The sequence below is a fragment of the Sturnus vulgaris genome, chromosome Z (assembly GCF_052056855.1).
Source record: "Sturnus vulgaris isolate bStuVul1 chromosome Z, bStuVul1.hap1, whole genome shotgun sequence".
Lineage (NCBI taxonomy): Eukaryota > Metazoa > Chordata > Aves > Passeriformes > Sturnidae > Sturnus > Sturnus vulgaris.
In genome coordinates, this window is record NC_142283.1 from 17,525,091 (window position 1) to 17,552,420 (window position 27,330).

At 38.3% G+C, this 27,330-nt stretch overlaps 1 protein-coding gene across 9 annotated transcripts in view; it reads right to left on the reverse strand.

Moving 5' to 3' along the window:
- Positions 1-4,743: 4,743 nt before the first annotated feature.
- The window catches only part of TOPORS (TOP1 binding arginine/serine rich protein, E3 ubiquitin ligase), a 44,272-nt gene continuing 21,685 nt past the window's right edge, over positions 4,744-27,330 (reverse strand). For 7 of the 9 annotated variants that reach the window (XM_088155833.1, XM_088155832.1, XM_088155834.1 and 4 more), the window contains one exon: positions 4,744-6,834. The gene's annotated coding sequence lies outside the window, so the exon portion shown is untranslated. Of the gene's footprint in view, positions 6,835-22,974; positions 23,288-26,477; positions 26,690-27,330 lie in introns of those variants that run through there. The other 2 variants (XM_088155830.1, XM_088155829.1) reach the window with 2 other exon arrangements.

Below are 27,330 nucleotides of genomic sequence, written 5' to 3' on the forward strand. Positions count from 1 at the left end.
TTGTGTCCAGGACAGTGACTGTCCCTCTGCACTTGGCACTGGCGAGGCCACACCTCACTGGTGGGTCCCTCACTACTGGAAGGACACTGAGGTGCTGGAGAGTGTCCAGAGAACAGCAAAGGAGCTGGGGAAGGGTCTGGAGCACAGCTCTGATGAGAAGTGGCTGGGGGAGCTGAGTGTCTGAGGGGATGTTTAGCCTAGAGAAAAGGAGGCTCAGGGGAGATGTTATCAGCCCCTACAGCCCCCTGAAAGGAGGGTTTAGCCAAGTGGGGGTCAGCTTCTCTCCCAGGCAACAAAGGATGGGAGAAGCTGAACTACGCAGTAAAAGATAACTGATGGAGGGAGCATAAAGGAATATGCATGATAATGGATTCATGTTTATGAGAAACTGAGCTGCCATTTCACCAGGTGAAAAAGGAATAAAGTTTTTGTTCACACTGAGGCAATGATCCATTTTTGTTTGCTTCTGGGGATTTCAGATGAGGTCTTCTCTTGTGGAAAACTTGTGACAAAATGAAGTGACCTGTTTAATACTTACACTGTGGCTTCCAGCTACAAGTCATTGTTTGCATATATAAGACTGAAAACACAGAAAGAGGATGCTGGTGAGGAAATATGCACAACTACTTTGCACACTGCAATAAGTCCTCGTAACTTTTCTCATTCTCAGGAATGCAAAATTCCTCACTCAAGACTTTGGCATTAGGCTACTCTTTCCCTCTGACTCTGTCTTTTATTCTCTTGCCATGAAATTGCTTCTCCCTCTTCTTTTCTCCTTTTCTCTTTTTGCCTTCTCTCTTCTAGTGATACTCACTCTTCTTGTTTGGATTTATTACAGTGTCAATATCCAACTCTTAACTAGAAATACATAGAAAACAATCTGTCTTGGCCCTGTCCCTGTCCTGCAGTGCCTTTATTATTTGCCTGACTTGTTATTATAGTTGATAGTATTACTACTTATGCCTGCTAATACAGCACAAGAGTAAAATTAATTGATAGTAATGAAAAGATTTTAGAAGCAATATTTAAGCAATAATGACCCCTGAGTCAAATATTTCCTGGCAGTTAATGACTGGCTGGAAGAGTAAAACCAGATAAACCCAGGGGCTCTTAACCCAACCCACTATAAGCTGCCAGAAAATGCCTGACTTAGAGAGGACTAATGTTATTATATATCTTAAAAACATGAAGAAAATCTAATTGCTTTTCTGCATGTTCAGGAGCCAAAACTGAGTATCAAATTGCCATGGACTTTTCCCTGCACTTGTGTTTTCCTAGGTATTAATCACCAGAGTAGTTATCAAAATAGAAACTAAAAATAATTCATTTGGAGTCAATAATGTTATTTGGAGCTGATAATTCACGCTAATGTGTAAGCCCAGGAAAGTCTTTATTGCATCACACTAAATTATTATATAAATTTAAGTCATCATGAACATGAATATCCAGGAGATCTCAAAAGATAGGTGTCACACTGACTGTAGACTACTTTTTACAGCTTTCTATATCTTTGTGCTGATACAGGAACAACAAACATTTGGAAAAGAATAAACAGTTGCCATCCTCCTACCAATACAAGCTGTAAGTAAACATTTTTGCATCTTTTATTGCTGAATAGATAAGAAAATTTTCTCCGAGCTTGGTCAGCTGCTGTTCTAGAATAAAAATAAAGTTTCTCACAATTTCATGACCTAGTGATTCATATGATTTATTTGATGTAGTTTCTCATATTTCAAATGCCTCTGACTTTTCCCCTGAAACATGCCCCACAGTTTTGTTGCATTGTACATTAACCTTAAGACACCGTGCTTCCTTTTCCCATTGTTCCAGCCTCATTCATTTACATCTCCTTGTCCTCCTTGTAAACAAATCTCACCTCTTTTGACAGCTGTCCTGGCTTTCTTTGAGACAAAGCTTTGTTTTATTATTTATAAAGGGAATTTGTTGCAAGAAATTATTTCCCAGAGCATTGTGTTTGGATGGGAATCACAGTTGGACAACAGAGAGAAGGAGCTATCTACCTGCAAAATGGAAGTTTGAATAAAGAAGTAGCCCATTTGGAAAAAGTTACTCTTTTCCCTGCTGAATGACTGTGCATTGCAATATTTATTCTGTTTCATCTAGAGTGCAGGTTGCACAGTGCAGCTATTGCCATAGTTTTGCTATTAAAACAAGCACTTCCACCCACCACAGAGCAACTTCACTGTGAAATGTCATGTGTCCTTCTTTTCTGAATATTATCCAAAGACTTTATTTTTCTACATATATATTTTTATTCCAGTGAGCTCAAAATTTGTTCTTGAGTAAATGTTTGTTTGGTTTTTTAAACTGTGTATCTTCTGCTGATTTAAAGTCTCAGAGAAAATAAAAAGTTAATAAGTGAGAGTAAATCCAGGAGCAGTTATACAACTCAGATAGCACATGCTTAGTTAGGGAAACAACTTGATTGAAATGAAGAAGAGACATTACAATGTGCAAGCTCACATCTATAAAAGACAAAAAACCAAAGAAAAGTATAGCTACAGGCTTTTCCTACTACTACTTTTCCTATCCTTACAACACTATTTAGTAGAAGTATGCAAAGAAATATGCATTTGGTTGAGTCAAAAAACTGGTTGAGTCCAAAAATCCTGACATTCCTTGACACCTGTTAAGCTAGACTAGGGTTAATGAACCAGCTCTGTGCCCTGGAGGACAATTAATTTGTAGCTAGTTTTGATCACAAATGGAAGACTACTAGATCTGAACTGGTTCTCCTTTTTCACCTGTGCAGTGCAACATCCACATGGTAATTCCGTAGGGATAGTTTGAAATAATTATAATGGTCCAGGTATTATTCACCATACCAGATTTCAGTCAGCACCTCAAGCAGGCATTGAGTCCACCAGGAGACAGCAGGAGGTCTCAAGCTGCTGAGATGCTGATGATCCAAGGACAGCAGAGGGTCCACAGCATCTCCCTTTTCATCCTTCTGGTGAAGTCACACACCACACCAATATGCAGAACTGTTTGCACCTGCTGGAAAACCTTTACCCCTAATGAAGCTTATGTCCTAGGGTGATGTTACGGTGTTTGTATCTCCAATCGTGTGTTCTGTTTATGTTTGGTATTACGTCCTGTGCTTTCAGGACTGACTCTGAAAGTGAAGCTTTGTTTTGTCTCGTTATCAGCCGGCTCACCGACCCCATGGTCTGTGTTTAGGAGAGGTTTTAGCTCTGCTTGCTGCTTAGCTTAGCTCTGCTTGCTGCTAGCTTAGGTTTGCTCACTCGCTGCTGCTTCTTTTTTCTTTCCTTTGCTTTTGCTTATTAGTTAGTTCAGCAAGGCAGTCCAATATTTTTTCCCTGGACTGTTTTTTTTCTTTCCCTTTCCTGGATACCATCGGAACCTGTTCCAGACGGGGACCTGGGAAACACCAAGAAACACCGGGAGTCTGCATTCTGCCACCTGCAGCAGTCATTCCCCAGCGCCAGAGACTGATAACTGGGAGACCTCTCACAGGAGAGACTGAGTTTGTCATCCTTTCAGAGTGGTGAAAGAGTTTTTTTGTCATCTGGTGTTGTTTTTTTATGCTGGGGAGTGCTTTGCTTGTTAAATAAAGAGCTTTTTTCCCACTCCTCTCTCAGGAAATTCTTCTCGAACCCGGTGGGGGGGGGGGGGGGGGGAGGAGTCGTGGGGGTTTGCTTTCCGGGGGCTCCTTCTGGAGGTTTTCCCCCAAAATTTGCCCTAAACCAGGACAGCTTACAAAGATGGAACTGAGCCTGAATGAAATCTTTCCTTTGGAAAAAAAGCAGCTAGGCACTACGCAATTAAAAGGAGCTAGGATGACTGGAGACCATGGAAATATAAATGCCTCTCTGACAGCAATGTACTAGCATTTATTTGAAACACCAGTGACTGCTAATCAAGTGCCTGAGAAATATCTTCACAGATCATTTCCCTATCTCTGTAGCTGTTGCACAAGCAGAAAACAAAACAAAACTAAAAAAGTTGTTCCATCTCTAACTTAATAATATTTGACAGTGTAAGAATGAAAATGCCTGCAGACAAGAACACACGGCCCATAGTCTCATCCCCGAGAGTAGCCAGATGTGAGGCAAGCCTAAGAAATTGTGTATGTACACTGAGTGATCTTTGTCCCGAAATACTTTTTCAGATTTCAATAATACAGGCAGAGACTGGAAAATTATTACAGACAACAAGACAGGCAGTGATTTCTGATATCAAATGGCTATTTATCTGCTGTAGACCTTAAAATTAAGGACATTCTTAAGGAGGCTGTGTAATTCTGGAGGCCATGCCCCTTGTTCTAGGAGGGGAAGGAAGGCTAACTTCACAGAACAAAAGAGGCCAACCAAAGTAAATCCTATTGCTCCCACTAGGTCTGGCGTAGGACTTCCAGAGAAGCTGGCTACATGCAGAATGCACATGCCTCCAGATCTTTTCTTCTCCTAGCTTTCAATCTCTACAGATTTTAGAGGCCAAAAGACTGCTCACAACCATAATTTATCATATTGCAGAAGTCAAGTCATGCTCCTTGAACTTGTTGCAAAACCTGGCAAGATGTGCAGATGTTCTTCATTTCTGATAGTTTTGTGCAGGTATATCAAACCTTTCTTTCTAGTCAGTATATAAGCTGTAACTCAGATGTGCTGCATGTGAGAAAGCAAAATGCTTAATGAAACTCTGCAGAATGGTAGAGTTTGGAAGTAAAAAGCTAGAATAAAAACACCTTGAAAAGAACCATAGCACCAAGTTACCTTTTTATTCCTAAACTAGTATAGATAGTCAGTTTTCAGACTACACTGGAGAAATTTTCTTGGTTTTGTTGAAAGAATAAAGATTGAGCTAAACAAGTTTCCTCTATTATCCGAAGTGAAAGGAAATACAATTCCGACATTTTAGCATCAATCAATAAACATAACTACTGTTTAATACATGTGTTGTTTTTCATTACTTTATTCTATGACAACTTAATTTGATGTGAATGCTGAAAAAATCAAGAATCAAAGCTCCTGTAAGGCAACAGATAATTAACACGAGTTCTCTTCAGACTCACTGTTGTGAAAATGCATGAAAAAAACGTTCCCATGTGTGGCATGTTGGAAAGCAGGAGATAACTGAATGTATAAAATTATCTCAATTTCATGGTATTGAAATTTACATTGGAATAGAACTACCTACAGTCTAATAAAAATCCTGGGATGTGTGTTGCCTTATTATTTCTATTATTTAAAGAAATAGGCAGTAGAAACCTTAGGCTTTTAATTATAGTAAACTCTACATAAAAATGAATGCACACACAGCTTCCAATTCAACACCATAAAATAAGATGTATCCCTTTTTGTTTTTTATTGTTTTTGCTATAATTTCCCCCCACAAATATTTCAAGCAGGATTTTCACTGCAATTTACTATTACTATCCCCTCATTTAAGCATGTACTTATATCAGTGACAGAAGTATGCTAATGTATATTTCCTCATAACTTTTTAAGAAGGGAAATTATGGACAAGTTTTCTGCATGAAAGTTAATTCTCCATTTCTTATCATTTTCTAATAACATTTACTTAAGTGCAAACGCAAGACAAATTCAAAGTTCTGGTTGATTTGGATTCTTGACCCTTAGCAGTAGAAGATTAATTTCCTGGGGCATGAGTGGAGATCTGCTGGAGAACTGCTTCATCTACTGGAGCTGCAATATGAAATGTTTTGGGAGGTGAGAGCTTTTCAAGTTAAGGCAACTGAAGCTAGTATGCTGATAGTATGCAGGTAATTTTGGCAATGTCATTGAAGGATACCCTTGACAGATTTTATACAAAAGAAGTTGTGTTAATTGAAACTGCTTTCCTTTATTCTCTTCTTGTCAGTGTAGCAGTCTGGACTTTGTTGCTGATGTCTCCTAAAACTGATCATTCTGACTTCTGGTCAAGAGTAGTTTGTACTAGGATAATTGCCTGTGAAGTGTAAACTAATTTAATCTCGACAGCCTTGGAGCTTTGCATCCAGCTGGTGCCCTTGGACAAGACCCAGGTCTGTGTCTCAGAAGTGTTCTGTGAACGCTTAAGTTTGAATCCGTTTTTGAAACAGATTTTGTGTTTTATATTGTGCTTTCAGAAACACTAAGGCAACAATGAAACAAGATTTACTCCCTAAGTTTTTTGAAGAAGTTACAGCATTGCAAATTAGGTTGTATACAGATGACTCAGGCTGAAGAGTAGATACAAGTGGAGGATTCATGCTTTATTTCAATAGAGTGCTTAGAGAATTCTTTGTATTTAGTTACTATTTTGGAGTCAGAGACAGTTTTGTATTTTATGTTGCCCACAAGTGCAGGCAGACATTTAATGTGATAAACCAGCTGTTGAAAACCTATGAGAGCAGTAAGTAATGGGGAAATTGAAGCAAGGAACCAAGCATGAGCACTAGGAGTTCTAGAACTATAATTAGCTCTAGAACAGTACTGCAAATTTCAGAAAGCCCAAATGGCTATGCTGAAAATTAACTTCCCTGCAGGGAGACAGAAAATGACTAATCCCTCTTGAAATAGTTTAGTTATCTGGCTGAGAACCAGGCTATGGCTATCTAACACTGACACAGGATAACAAAACATACTTCTTTAGAGATAGTAAAATATCAGTGTATGAATATTACATACTGCAAATGAAAATATAATTACACATTAAAATTATTAACCTTAGCAAAGAGAAAAATGTTTCACAACTAAAACTGAGTGCATTGTCTCCCTTCTTGTTTGACTGCCCTTCAGCCACTCTGGGGAGATTCCCAGTCGTTGTCAATGAAGTCCTCTTGAACTCCTTTGAGATACTTCCAAGGACCTGCAAAACATGAAATTTCTAATGTTTCCCTGCAATCTGCTTCAGGTGTGTATATCATCGACACTGGAAAGCTTGCAGGGCTCAGGAGCTGATGAGCAGAGAAAACTGCCCCTGTGTGTGAGTGAGGGGTCTGGGAGAGAATGCCCCTCCACCTGTGGCCAGAGGGATGGCAGGGCTGTCCAGCCACAGCCAGAGAGTAACACTGGAGCCCTGCAGAGCACCTGTGTCCTCCCTGGAGAAGAGGAGGGGAGGGAAGCCAACAAGGAGTATCTTGATTTGGGTATAGCAAGCTCCAGGTGAAGGAATGTGGGAAACAGAGGTATATGCCGTACATCATTTAAACATTTCCGTGCACATCTTGAGTGCCAGTGGGATGCTCTGCACTTCCCGTCAGTCATTTCTAGATAAATTCTTTAGTGTGAAGAATAACTATCCCATATTAACTTAGAAGACCAGGTGACTTGGGTCCATGTCTTACCCAGGGCGTTTTGCTGCACACAACTTGAGTGTTTTAGCACCTACTCCTCTGTGTGCTAGATTATTTTATAGTGCACATGGAATTCACTAAATTCAATATTGATATCAAAAAACCTCTGAGAATAAAGAGCTTCCCCTCCCTACCCACGCATATATCGTGGGAGTGCCAGAGAATTCAAACGCCTCTGCTAGACAGGATGGAGAATATAAAATGGGAAACATAGTAAAACAAAACTAAAGCCAAAAAAACTTATCAAGCTGATACATTCAGGATTCAAGAAGAAAACAAAATCACTGATCAAAAAGCTCCAGCTCCTTCTACATATCAGAGTCCTTGCAGAGGCCCCTCAGCACTTCATGAAAGGAATCCTCCACTCACAAATCAACTGAATTTCAAAGACAGAGAGGAGAAAAGTGAATTTTAAAGCTGTCGGTATGAAACACACTTTGTTTCACCGTAAGAGCTCTGCCAGGACTGTTGTGCAGAGATGCTGGCTGTCAGGAACACAGAAGTCCTGGTTCAGCATTTAGGGTAAACCACTATATGCTACTGAAGGTAATGCAATATAGGGAGTTGGTACAGATATCTTCTGTACAGAGGGCAATGACTGATGTACTGTGATCAACAGCACACTAAAATGATGATATGTACCATATAAATGAATTATACTCAAATGAATGGGAAATACTGGGACATATTTCAAACACCACAACTTTTCTTTCTGTTCTTCAGAGGATGGTATGAAACATCTGTTACTGAAACTATGCACTGAAGGAAACACAGTGTCATTTAGGGCAGTGTTTGTGCCCCAGTAAGAGGAAATTAGATGCTTTAAACATTGCTTGCTTGCTTGCTTGTATGTCAAATACCTTCTTTCCCAATGGTTTCGCTTCAGTTTTAAGATTGTATAGAAATTGTGTGGAGACTGTCAGTAACTGTCAATACGTATATAGCCTTTAGTGACCAGATGCATTTATATTATCAGGAAAAGACCTGTACTTATTGAAAAGAACCACTTCTATTTAGATGCATATGTCGTTACTAGTCCAAAGTTTGGTATTTACCCTGGAGATAGTGCTCGATCTCTCAGGTCTAACTGGATTTGTACTGCCAGTGTGAAAACAATTGTGTGTGAAGGACTGTTAGGTCAATGCAATTTTTGCAGTCACAGAGAGTCTCATACTGTGGTATATCTTGTACCTGCAGAAATCTTTTCATCTGCAACGTTTTGACACTGCTCTTGCACAGATCTGCCAATTTTCCAGAGATTTTTAAGTACTGAATTTGTCTAGAGATTTTAAAGCACTTTAGGAAGTGTGAATTTCATTATTGCACAGTTAGAGAAACTGAGGCATCGGTAAAATAAATAATGTGTCCAATGATAAGATACAAAGAAGACACGGGAGATTAGGTAAGGAAAAGAGCCTGCAATAAAAACATTCATGATATTACGACTTTCTGATTCACACACCAGTCTTGCTACTCACTGCACCATATATGCAACTCTTTTAGTGCAGGTGTTGTGTCGTATGTCTGCTACAAGAGATTAAACACAATCCCATGAAATTTCCCTGAAAATTTATCACACAAGGTTTTCACTACTAAATATACTAAAACCCCAAGATTTTTGAAAGTGGCTCTTGCAATTTAATGTCTTGAACATAATACTCTGTAAAACTTTATTTCTGGTTTATGTCATACAACTCAGTGAGCTGAGCTGCAGGGACCCCACTTGTTCCAAGGAGGAGCACTCCTTCCATGTGATGGCTGGAGCACTGGCTGTCTCTGCTATGCAAAAGGAAACCCAGGAGGAGGGATGCCAATGCCCCGGGGCATGGTGGAGCCGCGGCCGGGGTGCTCAGTTTGTTGGCCAGGATGCAGTGGGAGGGATCTGCTGACCCTCCTGCACAGGGAAAGCAGATGCTGGGTCCAGGCCAGGCTTTGGTCTAGCTTTATTTTATGCAGAAGCAGCTGGGGGCTAAGCCAGGGCAGATTTACTGGCTATGTAAACATGCCTGGCTGCAGAAAAGGCTGTGTGGGGACAACTTCGAACGGAACCAAGTCCCAAACCCTTCTACTCCTTTGCCTGCTCCCACAAAGAGGCTGCTCTTTCTCTGCCTGGCCCATGTCAGTATTTTAACATGGAACAAATATCACTTAATGCTTGAAGAAACCCTTGAATATGAAAAGTGTTTTCTGAAGTGCTTAAGTGTCATAATTAGTAAGGGAAGTACTGAATTGCTCTGTCAAGAAGGTGAGGAAAAGACAACTGTCAAAAAATTAATCATATGAGGCATTTTTGCACGAGCTGTACGTTGATAGTATCGCGGTAAAATTCCTTGTCACAAATGAAAGAGAGCTCATACTATTGCACTGATTAAAACTTAGGAAGATTTCATGGCCAGGTGCTCATTGCAAGATATAAAACATTTGGCTAAAAGGCTTTATTCTCTAAAACTCTAAAGAGATAGACAGCAGCTTAAAAAGCTGTTAAAACAAATCTTTAAGGAAAGAATCTTGATAGGGAGTACACACATGTGGGCTATTACTTCTCTTTTCCAAATCAATCCTTGGAGAGCAGGAGTGGCACAGTAAGATATTTGTAGTTTCACATAATTCTGGTGTGAAGCCCAGCAGAACTTGGCAGATAAAAAAATGGATTTGTAGTATTTAAATGCAAGTGGTTTGGCATTTTTCCTTGGCTTTTTCAGAGTAGCCTAGTTTGATAGTGAAACTGTTTGATAAATGGAAATACTTTGCTCAAAATAACCAAGGAAAAAGGTGAAATTGTCCCTGAATGTTAATTATGCATTTTATTTAAAAATAAATAAATAAATAAATAAATAAATCCATGCAGCATTTCTCAGAGAGGGCAATAAGCTCTTCTGCAGGCAGCCATGTCTTTTTGCTCTGTCTTTTCAAAGAACCTCATGAAGTTTTTACATATCCAAGTGAATTTCTTCAACTTGTAAGCAATAATTAAAAATGTTGAGCCTCTCAATCAGAGGAAGATAGATCTTGGATAAACCTCATATATAGTCAAAGTCAGATTGAAATTCTGAGAGTACTTGAAGGAGAGAGAAAACATTTTACTTCAGCTGTAAACTGAGAGCCAAACAGAACTGTTGAATCCACTGTAATATGAACTTCAATCTTTTTTCCTCCTTCTTCCATTTGCACTATTTGTAAAACTTCTAATTTAGAAAGCAATTACAAAGTACTGATATCTTTATTCCTATTCTGTGTTCAGGGAGTTGCTTGTAGCATTATGTGAACAAAATACTTTTATTCTTTTCCAATTAATATATGAGAAGAGCTGGAAGAATGAATCAGATCTTTTTCTGACCTATTATCAACAGAATAGTTGAAAAACCAATGATCTCAGAATCCTTGTTTCTCGTGAAATGTAAAGGCAAAACTTTCACTTTCCAGTTCCAAAGGCTTTTTGGAGCCAGTTATCATGAAATATTTTAATATTACACGTCAATAGCCCAAACTAAGAGATGTTGAAATAAATAAGATGCCCATGGAATTATGTATTTTATTTCATTTTTAAAATAGAAAGTTGCTTTAAATGAATTTGTTTATTTTCTTTACAATATGGACCCGACTTACATCCTAGACTCAGCCTTCTTCTTTTCAAAACCAAGTGATATACAAACATGAATTATTGACATTTTGCATATTGCCTTTATGGAAGTTACAGAGTAACAAGACAATACAAGACAATATTATTCTCCAATGTGTAAAAATGTGGAAAGCTAAGCAATACCTGTTCTTGTACATGCATGTGAAAATTTTAAAAGTAACCATTTTTTATATTACCCATTTAATTACTATTCCCTTTAATTTGTAATCCAGCTTTCTCACCAGGAACTTGAAAGACGAACATGCAAATTCCATTTTTCTGTTGTGTTTAACTACAAGCCACCCCTTGCTTCTGAGACAGTGCAAACAACCTGAAACTTCATATATGAGCTACACTTTCTTTTCACAGTTAGAAAAAATTAAAAGCATAAAAGTAATTCCTATTCCTACATTCTTTGACTGCACTTTCTAAAAGTGGTAATGGTATCAAGTTTGTTGGGAATACAGATTTTCTTTTAAAGAATGTGTTTCCAAATGAAACTTTATGGTGACTTTTTTATGAGCATATTTTCCTTCTGTGACAATGCAGTCAAAAGAGTTTAAATCAACTCACAGCAGTGGTAAAATTTTCAAACTTTTCAGGACATGGTAGAGAATCCTACCTACTATCCTATTTGCAAAAGGTAAGAGCACTTCTTATTTATCATTGAGCACTAGTGGTTTACATTCGGATGCTTGTATTTGGATAAATACTACATCAAAAAGACGATACCATGACAGAAGGAAACTCAAAACAAATTTTATGCAAATTCTTTTTAATTTCAGCTTCTCTGGTTGCTCCTGAAGACAAGTGATTTCACTAGCCAAGTCGAATTTTACTTCTGTGAAACTGATTTGTACGAACTACAGTGGTGTTACGGGAATTGGACTCCTCCCATTCTTCGTTGAGACATCCAAACAACAGTGGCAACCTGAAACTGTAGTTAGCAAAAAACACATCTATAAAGCAAGCTTGCTCTTGAGCAAAGTCAGCTCAGTCTGTGTCACAATAAAGTGTTTTGAAAACATAAAAATACCTGTCACTTTTTTTCAGTAGCAGGTTAAAACTAAAGTATACCAAGATGCCAGAATAAAGCCTGCACTTTATTTGCATTTGCCAGTGTGAGACTAACATGATGCATCAATTATCTTAAAGGCATTCATAACTTTAACTCTCATTCATGAGAATAGCGCAGCCCTTGGTGATTTCAGCAGAGGTGGAATCTATCTCTTATTAAATGGAGATAACAAAAATTTGCATAAATCAGGAAAGCCGTAAAATAGAATTAAGCAAAAAGAAGCTATTGTGGTCAAGACCAAGAAACTACAGGAAATAAAAATCAGCTTTCAAAGCCTTCAATTGACATAGCAATTGCAAAGCCGATTAGAATTTGGTCAAGGGTGAAAAAAAAAATCCAAACCAAATTCTAAACTATGAACACAAATTATAATTGTTAAGGAAAGCTATGCTAAAGTTTAGCAAAAGCTCTCAAACACTTAAGGCTGAAATTTTTTGGATGACTTGTGGACATCCTTCCCACCGGAATTTCTTTTCCAAGGCCTTAGGGAAGCAATATCCATATTTGTTCAACAATAGGGAGACTTTTACAGTGTTTTTGACATCAAAACATACATTTCTGTAAATGACAGTACTCTCAAAGACTCAACAGAGTGACAGCAGTTGAGGGACAGACAGGAAAACTTAAGTTTATACAAAGTGCAAGATTTCCCTGTCCCCTGCAGCCTACCATGCTTCTTCTTGTTTCACCCACACCAGCGGAGACAGTCAGTCCTTCCCCCCAAGTCTGGTGCACTGCTGGCTTTGAGGCTGTGTGATAATTCTCCTTGCCTGTGGAAGGAGGGCGATACCACCCTGCTGGAAACCCACTGAAAGCTGCAAAGTAGGAACCTGACCTGACTTGACAACGTCAGAAGACCCAGAGTCTGCCTCACCCAGAGTTCCTTGCTATGCTGTGGAGCAGACACCCTCAGCTGGCCCCCACAGTGTTTTGGAAAGAATCCAAGTGTGACCCTTTATCAGCAAGTGCACTTGCTGGATGGGGCCAAGCCATATTTTCAGAATGGCCATCCTTAACTTCAGCTGGGCTCCATTTGGATGAACCATTTATTTCCTCATGCAGATCTCACAGGAAGGCTTTACATTACCTCGAGTAAATCCACATTCCCCCATAGAGAGCTGTGACTTAGGAAGGGCCTAACTCATGAGGACAGCTCCTGAGCTGCTGCAGGCTGGGCTTGTCTCCTGTGCTTGCACTACTGATGGTTTCCACCATACAGAGGGAGACCCACTCCGTCCGACATCTCCAGGAAATGGTCACGCTTTGCACTATCACAGTGAAGTAGTACCCATAATCTGCAATATAGGTGTTTTTTTCCCCAACATCCTTCTGGGAGATAGGGTTGGAAAAGCTGGAAATAGGTGGGGGGACTGGGGGAGGTGTGCACACACACATACATGTGTAGAGAGACAACACATAGTCCAAGCTGCTTCATAAAAAACTGGGAAAAAAACCCCGGCTTTTACTTAAGACTTGGAATTTGCTGGTTTGGCTTTCTTGCCAAACTTAAATTAGATCAGAATAAAAAGAATTACAGCATTTTTTATGAAGATTGTGAGAAAAACGTGTTTCTATTTCTCAGTTAGGAGCAGGGAAGAGCACTGTATGCCCACTGATGACAGATGTTTCCTCTCATGATTGAACAAGGAATTTATTGTATATTTATGGCAGATCTCTGCTATGCAGTATTTAATTACTTATGAGGGTTTTAATGTCAATTTGAATGAGATTTAGAACAAGATCTGGCATAATAAAATATTCATTAATATTATTCATAAAATACAATTCTTGGATATGTATTTATCACCATATTTGTAACAAATGTCCCTTATTGTCTTTTCAAAATTTTTTTGGTAAAATAATATGTGAGTTCTTACTACTTAGTTAACAGCAGACAATATATGAACACTTTTCAGCCATATGAATATAAAACTATATATTTGGAGCGAAATCTGTATCTGAAAACACTTCATTTAAAAGAAATAGAAGATCTTAGATACCTGTAATTCCATCTTGTAGCCAATTTTGGCTTGCAATCGGAGAGTCACAGTACATGATCTTACAATAAAACACATGCTGCTCTGTTTGGTCACAAAAAAAATGAATTAAAGCTGGAGTTTTCCCTGTGACTTTGTAATATCCTCATTCTTGCTGCTTTATCAAGCCTGCATCTTCTTTTTTCAGATTTTCTCGTATCTCCATACATCTTTGCCCATAAATTTCACAACTCACCTCTGCCATCTTGTGGGAAAATGTGTGTTGCTGCTACTTCATTAAAAAGTGAAGAAAACTCATTAAACTTTAAATTTGTGTTCTGAAGACATTTCTAGCAGTTAGCAGAAATATATTACTTCATATCCAAATCAAAAATCATAAAAACCGTGTATTTACCATGAAATAAAAAATTTACCATGAAATTAAAACCTGAAAGTACTAATTTCAATAATATCTAAGTATTTGCCAATATCATTAAAACATTTTGTTCTCCGTTTATCATAAAACGCAAAGGGTGTTACACTAAACATCTAGTAGCTTAATTTCTGCACGTTAATGTACTCTATAAATTGAAGAAAAGCTGTTTTGACATTTATTAAATGATTTGACATAAGAAAACTGAAAATGTGCTCAAAGACTTTAATTTCTTTTTTTTTTTAGGGGAAATTTCTATAAAATGCTTCAATTTTTAACAAACTGCATATTACCATGCTTGTTGTTGTTGTTGTTGATTTCAAAAAAGCACTGGTGTGTGTTAAAAAATTGATAAATGTATTAACACTAACAGAAGAAACTTTACAGGTATAATTAGGAAATTTACAAGGTGTCATTTCAATGTATGACATCTTAAAAAGCAGGAGAATTGCAAAAAATACGTTTTCATCTTACAAAAATTATCTTCCTTTTTGGCACCTCTTCCAAAATTTGCATGATCACAAATATTTTCTGGACCATGCGTAACGAAAGAGAACATCTTTGTGTTTTTAACAAGGTCAGCAATGGGATTATGAAGGGCTGTCTGCCCCTTCACTTGATGTAAGAGTTGTTGTAGCATCTCTCTGGTTTGTACGAACAAGAGAGGCATCACTGCTGGACACAGAGCTCACTGAGGACCCACAGCACCTGTTAAAGAGGAGGTGGGTCTCTGCGGTGGAGGGTAGGCAGACAGAAAAGGAATTTGTGCCTTGCCCTGACAACAGCAAGGCTTGACCAGCTCTGCCGTCTTAGGTGATTTCACCCTTTCTATTCAGCTGCTAGTAGGTCTGGGAGTCGGGAGGGACACGGAGACACTTGGAAGGTTATATGCTGCATCATGAAGGGATAGCCTTCTGTAGTTCCACCCAAGTCTTTAAATGCATTCTCCCATTTTAGGTAGACATCAAAATGCGATTTCTGGTAAGTTGAATGCTTTTGCAGCTGCTGCTCCAGGCTGTTTCAGTACTGCAGAAATGTTGACAACAGTCTCAGGTGTTGCCATGTGAATTATTCCCCATTAAAGGAGCGCACTCAACAATGGATGACTCGCTGCAAATACCTTGAATTCAGGTGACCTGGTCTGAAAAATTTAGATTTGCTGAAGAATTTAGGTATGCCGTTGACTGGCTTTGTCAAAATACCAGGACCTATTGCTTTAATCTTGGGAACAGCAGATACTCCACTCATGCAACTTACTCATCCTCAATGTCTAACAAAGATGGGTGTGTTTATACTGGATGCATAAAGAGAGCAAAAGGAAATTGGCCTGCTATCCTGGTCACTGTTCCTCAGGCATAAGAGTCAGCTTTCAGCTGTCTGTGCAACTTTTTGCAAGTTTGTCCACTTTGCAGAGAGATGCCCCTCTCTTCTTCCATCCAGAAGCATATTTAACTCAAAACATACTCAAATCCATATGACTGTGGTGCCTGATGGCCTTTAGATGAGAACTGTATGAACAGAAAGATTATCCAATGTAAGATGTCTGTATTTTCTGCCATGAAAACATGGGCAGCATCACCCAGGGATATGGCAGAAAGACCGTGACTTGAGGAAGGTCAGATGTAAGGCAGCAACTGGACAAAGCAACAGTAAATTTGGGATCCCTCACCTGCCTTTGAGTCTCGAATTACATCCTATAGTATATATTTCTCTTGCTCATGAATGGAGTGGAATAGGAATTAGTAGTTCTTAATTGCACAAGATATTTTTAGTTATAAAACCCACCTTTTTTCTACTTTTGCATTGAGATCAAGTTAAAACTTTTCTGTATACATTTAACAAGAGGATGAGAAAAAGGAGAGAATTAATGTAAAATAAAAGTGTATTCGCTTATCTCTCTTTTTGCACGTTTCATAAATTCCTCTTATAGTCACTTCCTTTCTGGACAACTGACTATGTATTGATACAATCTGAAAAGTCTTACGGAATATAGTTACATAGAACTTCACAGTTCTTGATAAATTTTCACTTTTTGGGAAAAGAAAACTTTAAAAATCATAATTTATTTGGAAAACTGCCAAATTCTTTTGACTTTGTCTGAAAAACAAACAATAAAGGAAAAAATAGGAACATATAATATCTTTGCTTTGTTCCCTCCAGATTTCTTTCTGAAACGAAAATCATAAAAGAAGACATTGCCTTCTGCTTATCTAAGAGGCAAACGGAACAGTTTATTCCTACAAGTGTCTGCAGCTTTATCATTCACTCACCAGCAGCTGTCATTGTTATGGCACATCATGTTGGAAGAGACTTCCTAAAAGTCAAATGAGTCAAATAAACAGCAAACAAGAGAGTCACCCTACAAAGAGCTACCCAAGGCCAGAGAGAAATTCAACCAAATTATTTGCTCATGGGTGTGTACGGAAAACACATTTCTCAGCTGCTAATTTGCTACTAACCTCAGCTACTCATTAGAGCTGCACTCGAATAAGTGTTCACCCGTGACTGACAGATACTTGTTGGGTCGGGTGGCTGCTGTACCAGTAAACCACCCTCACTGGTGTAGCAACATGGATGCAGCAGTTTGTTGCACTCCTGCACGTATGTGCTCTTGGATGTGTCTCATAACTAAGCCTGCAAGTCAAGATTTAGACTTTAGGAAAAAGGTGACAGCAACAGTGTGAAAGATTAGACTTTCAAATCTCAAGGTACAAGGTGTCAGTCTACTTATGTTAAAACATCTGCTTAGAAAAACACAGTAACTGTAACGTATTATAGAGAGAAATCATGAATATGCAATCAGAACAAAACAGTTTCAGAGCCTGATTGTCACCTCTGTCAATTCCAGCAGCCACTTTCTGTGATATTGTCTTGTCACTTTGACAGTGATTATACTTTTTGTGTGGTGTATTGCAGATACTACACTTCAGTTATTTACAAATAAAACTGCATCTTACACTTTCACTGAAAGAGTAGAACATTTTAAGTAAGAAAAGTACTCCTCCTAATAATACTTTCACCAAATTTATCATGCATGAGATGCACTTGAGAAAATCATTCTCTGTCACAACTCTATGATGTGACCAACTCTTAACTAAATCAAGTCATGCTGGCAGTTTGCAGACAGTATCTAAAACCAGTGTGAAGAATTTGTCAGTTAATAATGTTCATAACAGAACATTTTTCTCCAAGTAAGTAAGTAAGTACTTTTTAAAGAAATCATTAACAATTTAAGCTTTTAAAAGCTAAATTTTAAAAACAATATATTTTAAATACAAGTTATAAACAACTGTTACCTGTCTGAACAGTTTCTAGAGCTCCTGTGTGCTACGTTCATATTAATAAACAGATTTGTTCATTATGTTATACACTGGCTATTCACTACTTCACTATTATATAGAACAAGGCAAGACTTTTTAAAGACAATTTAAGAAAACTGCAGAATTATCATAATATGTAGAAATCTTTATTCAATAACTACTCACAGGACATTATATTTTTAATAATAAATATGTCAGTATATCCTCATCATTCATTTTGTTTGGCAGGGAAATTAAGAGTGTATGAGGGATATATATCTCAGTTGTCAATTATAATTACAGCATAAATATCCTCCCAAGTTCTGGTTATAAAGGACTTGTAGAGATCATAATGCAGACTGCATCAGCTAATTTAAAGTAAATACAACAAAAGTTTTGAAACTCCTTTATTATTTTTTTTCTTCAGTTGTTGTCTGTGATATCTAATCTGGAATCCTTTACTGGTGACGATTTTAGACAGAGTCCTATGTAGATACAGTATCAGATTTATTCCCAGTATTAAATTTTTAATCAGGGGCTTTAGACTTTTTTTCTAGTAACAATGTATTGGAGATGGTATGAGTAACTATGCGATAAGCACTGCCATAAGAAATGCACATAACTCTGGACCAGTTACATTTTCAGTGATAACTTCTAGTGACCAAATTTGGCATCAGAACTCCGAACAATGAGAGCTTTCATATAAGAATTCTGAATGAAACTATTTGATAATTAGGTGAAAGCAAATATTTCAGAGCATTTTGCCTTAGAATTTTTACATATTCTTCACTGTTACCCATCAGCACAGCTGAAAAGCAGCTGTGAGAATAGGCAGGGAGGACAATAAAACCTGGCTGAAATGCAAATTTTTTGAACCTACTGAGAATCTACATGGCCAGTAAAAGAAATCTGTCCATATAGAACCAACACTGAATGAACTACTTCTGTTTGTTATCTCTACCAGTTTTTCTCATGTGGTGCAAATTGAATCATACCATTTAATTAATGATAGTCAGAACAAAGCACAAAACAATACCTATTTCTGGACTGCAGAACATTAATAGTTCACTCAACTGCTCTACACCCATTATGAGTAAAATACTTGCACCTAAAGGAGCCTTCTGGTTTGCCAGGAAGTTTAATAGTGATAGTCTTATCCAGATTTATTTGTCTTGGCACTTTTCTGCACACGGTAAAGGCAAAAACTGCAAAACTTGTCATCAGCAGTGTTAATGTAGCTATCAAAAGTATTCTCAAATTATCTGTGGCAAATAGAAGGGGTGAAAGGGCTTAATAAAGTATTACCTCCCTCTTTTGAGTCAGCTGAATAACTCAGAGATACATTGCAAGCAAAATATAGCCAACTTAAAAGCACAGTTATTTAGCAGCTATAATAGAGCAAAGGGACACATGCAGTTACTTCTAGCTCCTCTAATTAAAATGAAATGCTGCAGAATTACAGAACCACATTGAAGAGATTCAAAGAACAGCAACAATAGTATGGTTGTCATGGATGGCACAGGTTTAAAAGGAAATGTCAAGAGGTATTGGCTTACCAAGGCCCTCTAAATGCTTGAATACTGGTTGTAAAGTACTGATATTCTTTCAATGGAAAACACCTCTTAAGTTACTTCAGATTTTGAAGTGCTTGCTTATCAAATGCCATTTCAGGCACCTTTGCATTTTATTTCTACGGATACAGTAGCAACAAATTGTTTCAGATAAATATTTTCTTCCAGTGTTTTTTTCCTGTCTGTTGAGCTCTTATTACCAGCATCTCTTGGGTCAGTTTGTATAGCTGCTTTTAGCTTCACATACAGACTCTGCATATAAAATATAAAGACTTTCTAGAGTAAGTCAATTCTACAGTGACTCAACACACATAAAAGACAGCTAAGATTTAAGAGGATAATAATGCCCATTTACTGACCACCCTTAGAAGACTCCTAAATCCCATTTGGTGGGCTGGGCAGGCATCAGACAGAGAAAAGAATTTGAACCACCAACATCTTCACTAGTAATATCAAAAAAGAAAAGGAAAGGAAATATCCTATACAACTGACAGACAACACGTTTCATACCAGTGGAAGGAAATGCACTTTTTTAGTGCACAATTTCCTTGTGAAACTCATTTCCAAGAAATGTTCCTGAGGTCAGAAGCTTTGCGGCACTCAAAGGCATAAATCTCTTTAGGCTATAGGAGAAGTCAGGGTCATTCTGAACACGACAAGGGAAGCAAACTGTTATCCTTTTGTCCATAATCGGACAGGTTTGATGAAAATGAACATTTTTTTATGGAGTCTAACATTAGTTTTTATACTCTTCTGGTGCAGCTCACAGCACCCAGTGTTAAGGAAACTTCCCTGCCCGACCATCCAGGAGCCACTCTGGCAGTCACTCTTGCACCACCTGAGCTGGGACCACCTGTAGCTGGAGCCTTCCCAGCTCTGCCCCCACATTCCCACTGTCATACCAGATTTCCTTACTGGGTGGACCCCAGGTTTTCCATAGCAGTCTCAGGTGTCCCAACCATTAAAATAATTTAATCACGGTGCATTACAAACAAACAGCTTGAGCTGGTATCTCTGAGGAGGGACCCGGGTCGGCTCTTCACGACCTCTTTGCCTGGGCTCCACCAGCCAGAGCTCCACCTGCAGCTCCCACTGCAGCTGCACCCCAGCTACCTCAGTGAATGTGGTCCTCAACATCAGGTATGGAAACATGTTCCCGGATCCCCACCACTACGATCTGTGTTCCCATGTTCTGCAGCAGGTAAGATGTTTTGCTCAGAAAACCTTGATCTGAGACAACAGAAATGTATCTAGACTAAATCTGATATGATTCACAACACATATCTGAATAAATTTTCTTGTGCAGTTTTAAATTTTTAATCTCAAAAAGGATTAGCCTATCAAGTATTACAAGCAGGTAAAGTAGGAATTCTAGTGCTAATGACTAGATATTTGTTTGTTAAATGCTTCTCTAATAGACAAAATATATTAGGATTTTTCCAAAATGATTAAATGCAGTAATCAGAATATGAATTACTGAATAACTGAGCATACAACATCAATTACTCAATGAAAAAACAAGATATTGTTACTTCACTTACTCTAAAAAAATCCCACTTTTTTTTCTCAATTTGCCTCAGACTTGTCTTAGAGATAGTCATTCCTTAAGAAGATGCTTCACTGTGTTGGCATCAAACACCTACTCAAAAATGCACTTCACATAATGCAACATCTAGGGCCCACAATCATCTTGGGTAATTTTTTAGATCCAGACAAGTTAGTGGAAACATGCCAGATGATATACAGCATCTTTTTTCTGAATTACTCTCCCATCCCCTGCTTTCTTGACACATATTCAGGCAAGGAAAGACCATTAGTTCACCGAATTTAACTTCCACAGTAACAGAAAGTTACAGAAGGCTTACACCACCAGCTCCAGCTCCTACTCCCTTCTATAAATGCTACAATCTCATAGGCCAAAGTAGTATAAAAATCCATCTGAACAAAAAATAGGGAAAGCTGTAGAGTTTATTATGAATGTGTATTACCTGTGAGAAAAGGACAGTTGCTGGTAAATAATATAAAGCAGAAGGTGAAAACTAGACTAAGTTCAAAGCAAAATAAAGCAAAACAAGCAGAAAACAAAAGGAGATATCTACTGGCAGCAGATAAAGGGTTTCACACTTATGTACCAGTATTAATAAAATGTGTAAAATCCCAGATGATTTGTACCAAAGTAATTGTCTGTGCAGTCAAAGCAAAATGGTTCAAGCTGATCCTCAAGAATATGAAGCATAAAGAAACACACCAAAGAGATTTCCAGTGGGCTGAAATACATGACAGATCAACAAGTGGTGCAGACCCAAGTAGCCAAGTGAAGAGGTAGCTTTAAGAATTTGTCAGGACTAATGCTTGAACCTACTGTCAGCAAGGCTCAGTCCTTGTGAACAGATTTGCAGGTAATTCTGTGGTACTCCCTGAGACTGCAGTCACATCGGCACTGGGTGCCAAATGGTCACAGAAAATGCTTCTTGGTGGGGCGTAGTTTGAAAAAGCTAAGCTTGGTTGAAACTGAATTTTTAACAAAACAAATTGCACAGAAGTTCATGGAGTCCATTGAAGTATTGGCCCTAAGGTTTGGAAGAGGTGGAGGGTAGCTGGAAAGCAGCAGGATGGAAGTTTCTGTCAGGGCACAAGGGGCTGAGCACTTCAGAGGTAAGAGTGGCAACATTAGCCTCAACTAGAACTGCTTTAAAAGTGAGTGGCAGCTGTATTTTAGGCCCTGCTGTATATCTCTAGAGGTAAAATAGGAAATTATGTTGCAGCTGTTAATTCACGGGCTGTTTATCTTGTTTACCCTCCAAAAAAATGATTGCTACTTGATTATAACTACAAAAAGGTTTTGCCATCCAGTCATACAGCAGAGGCGTTTTTTCCCCTACCCACATTCAGAGGACCGATGCTGCACATTTCACAAACCAAATCATAGTACACTAAGATTAAGTTCACATGCATCTGACCACAGGCTTTTAGCTGCTGCAAGCCTATCATGTACCTCGAGCTTCCGCGGACTATGTAGTTTTATTATCACTTGTATAGAGCATGCAGATTGATCTAGAGACTATGAACAAACTTGGCCAGCTGCTCAGTTGAAATCCATGGATGTCCACAAATTTATTGTTAGCTGAAAAGCTGTATTTTTTTCTGCTGTCAATTTGCCTTCCTTTCACTGAAACAAACATAGTAAAGGGCTCCCCACACCTGACACATACACAGAGGTGCAAAGGCATGCGTATGCATGCATTAAGACAACATTACATTAATCTAAGGTACCAGATAATACCCAGGGCTGACACTTAAGAATTACAACTTATTTTCCTTTGTAATGGCAATACATTTGGAAAATAAAAATAGTACTTGTTTGGCAAAAAAAAAAAAGAGGTGTAAGGTCCTTCCACTGAAACCTTTTCAAAATAGATTGTCTTCTATCAACTTCCTAAACTTGGAAAAACTTAGGTACTTTTTCACCTTTTTTATGCAGATGGAAAAAAATGATGGGGATCTATATCTCTTTACTTTTTTTTATACAGATATTGGTATTACAGCAGTTTGTTCACACATTTAGTAAAGAAAGAAAAATAAGAGCAGACATTTTCAAAACAGAATAAGCTAGAATATAAAATTACCTGCTAAATTGCAAAACAAATTCAATTAAAATAATATGACAGGAACTGCAATTGGGAACAATGGCCCTGGAGGTATTTTATTTTCCATTAAATACAACCTTCTGGCTGAGACAATGGTGTCTTCATGCCAAATCTGGGACAGTGCCAGTGTGGTGCTGCTGCTGGGAAGTGCCTGCAGTGCACAGGCATTCGTTCCTTAGGTTTCTCACTCTCCTCTGTGCCTCAGTGAACTCTCATCCTGAGCACGTCCATCACTGACGCTGAGAGACTGTGTGGGAGATGCCAGGGCAGGAGTGTCTACCAATCCATCTGCAGAATGGTGGACCAGGTGCAACTTCCGTATGTCCGTGGACACAGCTCTGCTCTGTGAGAGAGCAAGACAAAGGAGAGAGGATGGGTGAGAAGCAGGACAAAAATTTCTGCCTAGGATCATGGCATATGTATTTTGTGTGCTAGCCCACAGTGGTCAGAGAGAGGGATAGACATCTCCTTTCCCCTTCCAGTGTCTTCCTGGAGAGATGCACTTCCACGTGATCTGCTAAGGTTGTTTTTATAACTGCCATTATTAAGACGCTGCTATTCAATAGCCACAGTTTCAGTTTGGCATCTCCAATCAGTCGTTCCCTTTTACCACATTTCAGAAGGCCTGCACTGCTTGATTTAGCTGAAGAGGAGTAAGGAAGGAAGCAAGTTTCACCGACAGACAAACGCAAGTGAGAGTTCAGGGATATAAGCATAGCCTACACACCACATCATTGCTTGTGGGTGACACAACCACAGAATGTACTGAGTTGGAAAGGACCCACAAGGATCTCAACTCCTAGGTGAATAGCTCATTCAGGGATCAAATCCACAACCTTGGCACTATTAGCAACATGCTTAAGCAACTGAGTTAATCAGCCAAGCCTGGCTCACCCAAAGCAGCCACCCGAATATCCTATTGGAGTTAGCAGCTACCAAAACAAAGTCTAGCAGGAGAGCACTTCAGCTAGTAAAAGAACATGAAGGGAAGATGCCAGCTTCCACTTCATTAGTTCCTTTCCACACCAAAACCAGTGACATTTCCTAAGGTCTACATGCACAGATTTAGCACACTCATTATTTAGGGGTGGGAGGGAAGGACACATTGTGTACATCCATTACACAATGTTTCAGAAATTTTCTGTTGGATAAACAAAAAATTTTGGTCTATCCAAGTGAATCACGTAAAAGATAACATTCATGTTGATTATCAAGTAAAGAAATGTAAAGGAGCGTGAAACTCCTGCTAGTAATGATCCTTGGTCATTGCTTATCAGCAAAATATGTTCAAAATAATAGTATACGGGGAAAAAAAAGCAGTATATTTTGTAAAAAATAAAACCACAATTACCAACATACATTTTTACTGCTAAATTTAGAAACCTTAAAAATCGTAGCACCTCACTAGTCCTCATACTTTAGGGAAGTTTGTCAAAGTTCTTTGCATTTTGTAAATACAATTCAGCAATTTTTCCAAACTCACATATGAATTTCAAGAGGAATTTAGGAGGAAACCAACACACTAATAAGAGACTGTCAGTTAGATTTGTTAGGAAGTGATTAGGACCCTGGTTTTCTTATAGACCCCTGTGCAGCTAGAGTTATCCATTAGTCTGCTAAGCCACTGATTATTCTGATTAAGGAATTCCCCTTGCCATCTTTGAACAGAAGACAGATTTCACTGAAAAGTTTTGAAAACTTTTCCTAAGATTTTGAGACTCTCTAGTAAACATTTTCAATGTTTCCATATTTCTTAACGGGCAGAATACCTGGCTTTCAACAAATAGGTTAATAGTTCACTTTTAATAAGTTTACCATTGCCATTTAGGAAAGGAAGTAACTAACCTTGTTAATATTCTCTAGCAGTGTTGCTCTGCTCCACTGCTCATATAATGGGCACTTGGCACCTCCCTTTAAAATAAACAGAGACATCCTCTATCTCTCAATGTAATACGGATTACGAAGTAAAATTTGAAGCACCCAGCAGAAAAAATGAAGGATTTAATAAACAATTCAGCTTCTTCTTTGAGTCATCATCTCAGGTCTAAGCTTTCAAGAGCAATGCAGGGTTTAACTGAAAAATATGGGAGTGCTGGCAGTGGCATTTCTTTGGTTCTACCTTTATAAACTTCTACTGTTCAAACTGCCAAGTTTTCCTTTCTATCCTTTTCTCTGTCTCAACACCAGCAGGAAAGCAGTTATGTTGCTACTGGGCTTCTTTCTTTTTCCACAGGCCACCTGATGACATGATGTGTCCTTTGAAATTATTTCCTTGAAGTTCTGGGGGATCAGTGCTGAAGTGTGCCAAACTGCACAACTGCCTCCCACCCCCTACAAACCAACCAAGTAGATTCTCTTTGAGGAAGCAGTATTTCTCCTTGCTGAGAGGAAGAACTGCAGACTTTGCTGCTTAAGGAACTTTTGCACTCATTTCATAAAAGCTGACCATCAGTCTGCCCAGCTAGAAACACTACAACACACAGGCCAGTTCAGAGAAGATAAAAGAGAAGTTTTTCTTGAGATCAGCTCCACCTCTTACAATCAGAATGGAAAGTACTTAGGAGTAAGAGTGTCTGCACTTTTAGATATTTAATTTGCATTTGCATACGAAACATTAGAAGTACAAGCTCTTAGCTATGAAGAGGCAATCTTAATCTAACAGGGACTGCCTGTATCTTTATAGTCAAAAAAGTAAGCTCTGGAATGACCAGAATAAACAAAAAAATTGGAACAAGTTTAGACAGCAGCTGCAGACTGGTGCGTATGTCCTTGAGTCTGTTTTCATAACAATTCATAATAATGCATAGAGAAAATGAGAAAAATGCTAAATTTTTTTCTTCTTAAAAGATTGTCTGTTAATTTTCATCGTTGTGAAGTGAAACAAAAGTGAATCTCAGTGATGGCATTTTCCTTTCAGTTACCAAAGTTATGCAAGGAGCAGGTGAAGAACAAAGAAATGAAGCCTCCATCTCTAGGTCTCTGAGAGTGTCACAATAAAGCCATGATTAAAGGATTGAAATCATACAAATGTCAAACACTGGGTTGTAGTAGACAAAAATAGATGGGAGGCAACAAAATACAGAAAACCATTTTCTAAGAAAATTGAGACCAATTTAAATTTCAGAAATGGCATCAGTTCTATTTAAGCAGAGGAAGGAGCTTTAATCCAAAATAATCTGAATTGACATTTATATAGGTTACCCCATCATTCTCCCACTTGACTTTGGCTTATTCTGGTGTCCCTTCACACCATTTATAGTAAGAAAAATTAAATTGCTATGCTTTAGGGTAATATAACTTCAGAATTATATATATTCTTGTGCAATAACTTAGGTATCTTGTTTGTCAGGAGAAGCTCAGAGAGCTGCAATTGTTCAGTCTGGAGAAGGCGAGGGAGGGTGAGTGTGAGGGGAGGATTACATGTGTGTGTATGTAAACTAGATGGGAGTAAAAAAGACAGAGGAAGATTTTTCTCAACGGTACCCAGTGAGCTGAAAAATAGCAAATAGCATGAATAGAATCACAATGAATACCTCTTAAACAATAAAAAACTCCCACACTTTTCTGTGAGGGTGGTCAAACAGTTGAACAGGTTGCTCGGAGAGGTTCTGGAGACTTCATTCCTGCAGATATGCAAATCCTGACTGGATATGGTCTTGCTCTAAGAGACCCTGCTTTAGTGGATCAGTTAGTTGATCCCAGAGGTACCAGTTACAGAAATGCTGTAGTTCTGTAAATGAACAACCTTAGGTAAAAACAACAGACATTAGGAGAAAAAAACCAAATAAAAAACAAAAACAAATAAACAACAACAACAAAAACAACAACAACAACAAAACAAAAACAAAAAAAAAACAAACAAAAAAAAAACAAAACAAAACAAAACAAAACAAAACAAAAAAAACCACAACAACGAAAAAACCACCACAGAAGGGAAATATAAATTTCATCTAAAGGAAAAAATCCTAATCTCAATGTTTAGATTCCTATTCTGTCTTGTCTTAGCTACATATGTGGTAATGCTCATTGTAGGAAGAATGTATGTGGTGGGGGAAAGACTACTTAAACGTGAGAAACATAGCGGGGAATAAGGAAACAGGAGATTTCACGGAAGCTAACCATTTAGTAAATGTAAAGCAACAGAAATTTTCCTGAGCTCTGAACATTGCTTCACACAATGCAGTGCCACAGAGCTCTGTGAAATTTGTCTTTCTATAAACAATGTCTTGCCTTGAAAGGAAAACCTTGCTCTTTGTCTAAGACTGTATCATTTGAAAATTTAATATATAGCACTGTGAGGATGGTATCATTAGAACGTGGGTAAAAGAGATGACATGGGATGGATGCACTGTAGATCAATTCAGCAAGCCTGTCTGACAAAGACTA